Here is a 7,958-nt window from a genome sequence, read left to right as displayed (position 1 = left end):
GATAGGATAGTGAAGAAGGTGTTTGGTATGCTTTCCTTTATTGGTCAGAGTATTGAGTACAGGAGTTGGGAGGTCATGTTGCAGCTGTACAGGACATTGGTTAGGCCACTGTTGGAATATTGCGTGCAATTCTGGTCTCCTTCCTATCAGAAAAATGTTGTGAAACTTGAAAGGGTTCAGAAAATATTTACAAGGATGTTGCCAGGGTTGGAGGATTTGAGCTATAGGAAGGGGCTGTTTTCCCTGGAGCGTCGGAGGCTGAGGGGTGACCTTATAGAGATTTACAAAATTATGAGTGGCATGGATAGGATAAATAGACAAAGTCTTTTCCCTGAGGTGGGGGAGTCCAGAATTAGTGGGCATAGGTTTAGGGTGAGAGGGGAAAGATATAAAAGAGACCTAAGGGGAAACTTTTTCACGCAGTGGATGGTCTGTGTGTCAAATGAGCTGCCAGAGGATGTGGTGGATGCTGGTACAATTGCAACATTTGAAAGGCATTTGGATGGGTATATGAATAGGAAGGGTTTGGAGGGATATGGGCCAGGTGCTGGCAGGTGGGACTAGATTGGGTTGGGATATCTGGTCGGCATGGACGGGTTGGACCAAAGGGTCTGTTTTTGTGCTGTACATCTCTATGGCTCTATAACTTTAATTCCATTCCTTGCCTGCTATCACAATTTATGCAGAAACCTCCTTGTAATGCTGACATTGTCCTCCTTCCTCCTTTTAAGTAGTACATTCTGCGTCTTCACTCTGACCCTGAAAGCACCATTCCAATTCCATTCCTTCTCCTTTGTCTTCATTGCCATCCATTTCTCTATTTACTGCATTGCCATTCAGTTCTATCTATTCCATTGTCACTCATTTCATTCTGCTCCTTTCTGTTACTTTGCCCCTTCCGCCCTCTTTTTTATTTTCATCTCTTATCCCTTCATTGTCATAAACATTCCTTTTTCATGAAAATCCTTTCCTCTTTTTTTGCTGCCATCTGATTAGATTAGATTACCTACAGTGTGGAAATAGGTCCTTCGGCCCAACAAGTCCACACGACCCTCCGAACAGTAACCCACCCAGACCCATTTGCCTCTGACGAACGCCCCTAACACTATGGGCAATTTAGCATGGCCAATTCACTTGACCTGCACATCTGTTTTCAACTTTTTTTCTTGACCCCCTTTTCCTTTCACTATCTTTCACTTCTCCAGTGCATTTTCATCTAAGGATATAGAGGCCACGATCATGGCAACGAGTACTTGGGGGCAGCATTGAAAACAGCTCAAATTTGTTTTGGAGCATTAGCTCCAAACACAGGGAAGGGAGAATGAATTGTATCAGTCAGTTTTTAAATATTGACTATTAGTCTCATTTTACCTATCATCTGTGGGCGGCACGGTGGCACAGTGGTTAGCACTGCTGCTTCACAGCGCCTGAGACCCGGGTTCAATTCCCGCCTCAGGCGACTGACTGTGTGGAGTTTGCACGTTCTCCCCGTGTTTGCGTGGGTTTCCTCCGGGTGCTCCGGTTTCCTCCCACAGTCCAAAAGATGTGCAGGGTTAGGTGAATTGGCCATGCTAAATTGCCCGTAGTGTTATGTAAGGGGTAAATGTAGGGGTATGGGTGGGTTTCGCTTCGGCGAGTCGGTGTGGACTTGTTGGGCCGAAGGGCCTGTTTCTACACTGTAATGTAATCTAATGTAATCTAATCTAAATCTACCGTGATGATGATTTGAAATCCTGAATCCTTTTGAAATAAATGTCACTACTTGAAGATGTAAACAGACTGGAAAAAGTGCGAAGAAGATTTACAAGTATGACACTAGGTTTGAGAAGTTAAAGCTTTTGGAAAGACTGAACAGACTGAGATTCTTTTCTATAAAAAATTGATGGCCTAATGGAGATCATTACTGAAGCATTTTAACAGGGTAAATGTGGCAGAGATGTTTCCATTTGTGGGGACATTCAAAATTATGAGGACTGAAAGATAATCTCCAATAACTACAGTAATGAACTCAGAAAGCTCTTTACAGAGGGACTAGACAATGGAATCTATTGTCATTTGGAGTAATTGAAGCAAATTGCATTGGTGCACTTAGGGGGAAACTAGATAAATACTTTGTGGGAGAAAAGGCTAAAAGGATTGGATGAAGAAGAAAGGGAGGAAGTAAATGTAAAACATAAATACCAGCACAGACCATCTGATTTAATTTCTGTATTTCTAACTGGTCTGTGGCTGTGCTATAACCTCTGAATAATTCTGTTTAAGGATGCAAGTGGATTGCCTTAGTTATGTAACTTTAAGGACTACTCTTCAATTTTTTGCCCAGTTCCTGAGACTAAGTAGTCTAAGCAGAGCACCCTTCCTTGTCCAGGCAATTGACTACTTCCCTGATGTGTTACACTGTCTGTAGTTCATCCACCAGCTCATAGATTCTGAACTGAAAAGCTGTTCGACCTGTAAACACTGACTACAGATGCGCATCCAGGAACTCCCACATGCTGCAGTCATGTTTCAACATCTGTCCTGCCATCTTTAATGTGTTTATTTGAATTAATTGTTTAAATAAATCATTTAATTATTTGCTTCTTCTTTTAACTCAACCATCAGGTCCTGTATTTTTAATTTTTTTTTAATTTGCTTGCAGAATATGGGTATTGCTGACTGGACAGAAACCAGTATTCCATCACCAAGTCTCCTTTATTTACTTGTGCACAGTACACTGGCTGTGGCCAGTCAGCTTGGAGTCAGTTCCCTGAATTGAGGAGATTCTAAAGATATTGACTTGTCCATCTCTAGTTGCCTTTGAGAAAATTCTTAGGGCCAGGATTTATTTAGATTTGGAAAAAATATGGACTTATTAGTGACAGGCAGCATGGCTTTGTCTGGGGGAGGATGTGTTCATAAACTTTATTGAGTTTTTTGAGTAAGTGACAAAGATGATTGATAAGGACAAAGTGGTGGATGTTGTCTACATGGACTTTAGCAAGGCCTTTGCCAAGGCCCCTTATAGTAAGCAAGCAGGAGACTGGAAGAACACAGCAAGCCAGGCAGTATCAGGAGGTGGAGAAGTCGACAGTTCGGGTATAACCCTCCTTCCAAAGCATCGACCTCTCCACCTCCTGATGCTGCCTGGCTTGCTGTGTTCTTCCAGGCACCTGCTTGTCAACTTTGAATTCCAGCATCTGCAGTTTTTATGGTCCTTCATGGCAGGCTGATAAATTAAGTGAAATCTCATGGGATTGAGCTGGTAGGGTGGACAAAGAACTAGCTTGGTTATAGAAGACAGTCTATCTGGAAGAAGGTTTTTCTAATTGGAGATCTGTGACCAGTGGTGATCCATAGGGATCAGTGCTGAGACCCCTGTTGTTTGCAATGCATATAAATGATTTGAAGGAGAACGTAGATTGTCTGATTATTAAGTTTGTGGTTGACACAAAGATGGGGGAGCTGTGGATAATCAGAATTGCCAGAGGATACAGCAGGATTTGATAAGCTGGGGACTTTGGCAGAGAATCGGCAGATGACATTTAATTTGGACAAACCTGAGCTGATGCATTTTGGAAGGTCTAATACAGGAGGGAAGTATACAGTAAACAGCAGAACCCTTCATAGCATCAACACACAGAGGGATGTATGCATAAAGGTCCATAGTTCCCTGAAAGTGGCAATGCAAGTGGATAAGAAAATCATATGGCATTCTTGCCTTTGTTGGTTGGGCAAAGTGTGTATAAGTTTGCAAGTCATGTTGCAATTGTGTCGAGCTTTCCTTTGACCACATTTGGAAATGTTATGTACAGTTCTGGTCACCACACTACCAGAAGGATGTGAAGGCTTTGGAGAAGGTACAGTAACAGTTTTCCAGGATGTTGCCTAGGTTAGAGGGTATTAGCTATGAGGAGAGATTGAAAAAACTTGGTTTGTTTTCACCTGAATGTTGCAGGATGTTGGGCGACCTGATAGAATTTTACAAAATTATGAAAGGCATGGATAGAATATGTAGAAAAGTCGATTATGAGGATGCATGGGTTGAAGGTAAAGAGAGTAAGTTTAAAAGGAAATGTGAGAGAAAAGCTTTTACACAGAGGATGATAAGTGTCTGGAATGTCTTGCCAGAAGAGGTAGTAGAAGGAGATACAATAGCAAATTTTAAGAGGCATTTTGACAAATACATGAATAGTTAGAGAATAGAAGAATATGGACCGAGGTAAGAGAGTTTTAGGTTAGAAACACAGCATATGTCAGGATGGTCTCAGTGGGCCAATGGGCATATCCCTATGCTGTCCTGTTTTTTGTTTTTGGAAAAGCTATTCTCTGAAATCCGGTCAAAATTCCTCAATCTCGCATTAAAATGATTGTTTTCTACTTATGAATCTGATAAGTCATTTTGGACTTATGCTTGGCATTTCTAATGCAGTCTTGTATATGAAAGTGCAAAATACTCACTGGATGTCATCAGATATCTAAGTTGTAAAACTTAATGTACCATGAGTTATTACTGGACAGGTCGGATCCCAGACTGAAAAATTGCTTATTAGATCATATTTGTGTGTTCTGTTTGGATTGAAAGTGGTTTCTAACTGAAACATAAATATGCAATGCTGCAGGTTTGAATTTAACAATAAAACAGAAGTTTATTAAGCAAAATAAATGAAGATAATAAAGTATTAGTTATAATAAAGTCAGACTATTTACATATTACATACATTTAAAAATTTCAAAACACCCAGTAAAGATATTAGTCCCAACAACATTTTGATACAGTTTCAAATACTCCAGAGAAAAAGCTTTAATCCCACTTCGGGTTCCACTTAGCTGTTGCTAAATTTTCATTCGTAGGAATCTGAAAGCCTCTTCCTTGATTCTTCATACAATTAATCCTAGATATTTTCAACTTTACATAAACCCTCCAGGACATTAACTTCTGGTGTGGAAGTTTTAAACTATATTTCTTACACAGAGACAATCTAGTTTTAACAATTCCAAACTATATTCTTCCTTCTGCAGGAACAACTATTTGTTTTACCCATTTGGCTACAGCCATGATATCTGTTGAACTACCCAAACTAAAGCTGCAAAACATTTTTTTTGTTACCCAATGAGAGTTCCCCAAGCCCCAAAAATTCCAGAATCTTCTATGTGAAAGCATTTTATATTACACTGTTTATTTTGTTCTCTCATAAATTCTCCCAACATAAACAAAAATCCATTACTCTCCAGGAGATCTTTCTCAAACTCTGTGCTTTGAAAGAAATTGCCATGGCTACAGAAATTCTTACAAGTTAATCTTTAAACCCCTTAAGACACTCAAAAAACCCATATGCCACCAGTTCTAATTCAAAGATCCAAACACACAAATAACATTGTAATATCACACACCTCACATCGCACAAGTTTGCATCATTATTATGTTTTTCTTCATGTATTAGTGTGAATTATGGGAGCTGACCTTGGAAAATCAAGCACCCTATAACTACTTCTGATATTGGCTACAGGTAAAACAACATTTTCTTGATAAATTAACATCAGATTCTATTTTATAGGAAGTCCTTAATGACCGAGAGATTTGGGCTTACTCATTTCTGGATTTTCAGGAGAGAGGCATTATTGGATCCAATATTCCAGCTATTCAACCTTGAGCACATTTCAATAATTAATGAATTCCTCATCACATAAGGTGTGATAGAACACCCTATGGTCAACTGAGAAAAAGAGTATTTGAGAACAATGATGGATTACTGAGCAGCAGTGCTCATATTTTTAGATTAGATTAGATTCCCTACAGTGTGGAAACAGGCCCTTCGGCCCAACAAGGCCATACCAACCCTCTAAAGAATAACCCATCTAGACCCATTTCCCTCTGACTAATGCACCTAACACTACAGGCAATTTAGCATGGCCAATGCACCTGCCCTGCACATCTTTGGACTGTGGGAGGAAGCCAGAGCACCCATAGGAAACCCACGCAGACATGGGGAGGATGTGCAAACTCCACATCGACAGTTGCCAAGGCTGGAATCGAACTTGGGACCCTGGTGCTGTGAGGCAGCAGTGCGAACCACTGCGCCACTGTGCCACCCCTAATATATGATTTGAAGGCTTTCATAACATACATCAGGAACCTTAAAATTACCACTTATCAAACAGTTAAGAGGATCATTAGACTTGAAGTGACTTTGCTTAACTTTCTGAAGTATGTTTACATCGGCCCAGAAATTCTGAATATCATTAGAACAGATTCAACCAATCGTGTTCCTCTTTAAGACCATTCGCTCGGTGGTGATTCTTTTTGCCAAACTGGCTTCAGTGAATTGGAATTCTCTGACTTTAAGGAACTTGATTGCAACATTACAGGCACAGTGGAATTGCTCATTGAAAGTTTTAATTTCCTGAGTATTCCCTTGTAGTCAGCTCTGTTGGGAATTCTATCTGTTTCTAACATACAAGTCTAGTTGGCCATTGAAATATCTTGGCCTTTGCATATCCTGGGGAAGTTCAGCAAATTTAGGTTGGAAGTCAGCCAGTCAAATGTGCAATCGTGCATTTGCCCGTGGTCTAATGTTGCTGTGACATTTGTCCACAAATAATGATGATTGCTATAATCCTTGCCATTATTAAGATCACGAATTTTGGGAAGCAGTTAGGGTACCCCAAACTTAATGGGAAAAAGTATTATCAAATTTCGAGCAAAGAGTGCAACAAAAACAATGCAGTGGACCAAATATATTTGTGGCTCAGAGTTAGATAGCTGCATATATTCACAAAAATTGCCAAGGCTAATATAAGTACTAGATCACCCCTGATGCAAAAAAAGTACAAGCGTATGGTAACCAATGAAGCCTAAAGTATTAACTTTAATAATTCATGATGGCAATGTTGGAGTATTTAGAAATGAATTTTAATAATGTTACTGACCATATTTACAACAGACTCCAACATTCTGCTCTCATTCTGTGTCCAAAACAAATGTCCATTTCTTGAAATGTCAGTAAACGTATTTGCTTTCTTCTTATTGTTTCCCAGTGAAATTGCTCGGTGCTTTACGCTAAGTAAAAATACAAAGCAGAACATACAAAAGACAAACAAAATGTGACATGTGAAGAAAAATCTTGCGTACGTTAATACAAAAAATTAAGATAGTGTGAGTAATTAGAGGGGAAACTTCTAAATGGGACCTAAGGGACAACCTTTTCATGCAGAGGCTGGTGCGTGTATGGAATGAACTTTCAGAGGACATGGTGGAGTCAAAGAGTGTGGTGCTGGAAAAGCACAGCCGATCAGGCAGCATCCAAGGAGCAGGAGAAGTGCGTTTTGAGCATAAGCCTTTCATCAGGGATGAGGCTTCTTGCCCAAGAGGACTGAGAGATGAATGGGAGGGGGGGTGGTGTGGTTGAGACTGGGAATGCGATAGGTAGCTGAAGCTGGTACAATTACAACATTTACAAGGCATCCTGATGAATAGGGAGGGTTTAAAAGTGCTGGCAAATAGAATTAGGTCAGATTGAGATGACCGGTCGGCATGGACGAATTGGACCGAAGGGTCTGTTTCTGTGCTGTATAACTCTGACTTTATACAGTAATTTTTAAAAAATCGATTTCTTTAGTCTCCTGGTGCTGCAGTTAAATCCCACTCAAAAAGGTGAAACATGTTTTGATAAAATTGCATTACAGGTAAATTGAAAAATGTGTTGCTGGAAAAGCGCAGCAGATCAGGCAGCATTCAAGGAGCAGGAGAATCGATGTTTCGGGCATAAGCCCTTCTTCAGAAATGAGGAGAGTGTGCCAAGTAGGCTAAGATAAAAGGTAGGGAGGAGGGACTTGGGGGAGGGGCGTTGGGAATGCATTAGGTGGAAGGAGATTAAGGTGAGGGTGATAGGCCGGAGAGGGGGTGGGGGCGGAGAGGTCGGGAAGAAGATTGCAGGTCAAGAAGGCAGTGCTGAGTCCGAGGGTTGGGACTGAGACAA

Source organism: Chiloscyllium plagiosum, chromosome 32 (assembly GCF_004010195.1).
Source record: "Chiloscyllium plagiosum isolate BGI_BamShark_2017 chromosome 32, ASM401019v2, whole genome shotgun sequence".
NCBI classification, from domain to species: Eukaryota; Metazoa; Chordata; class Chondrichthyes; order Orectolobiformes; family Hemiscylliidae; genus Chiloscyllium; species Chiloscyllium plagiosum.
This window is presented reverse-complemented; position numbering follows the sequence as displayed.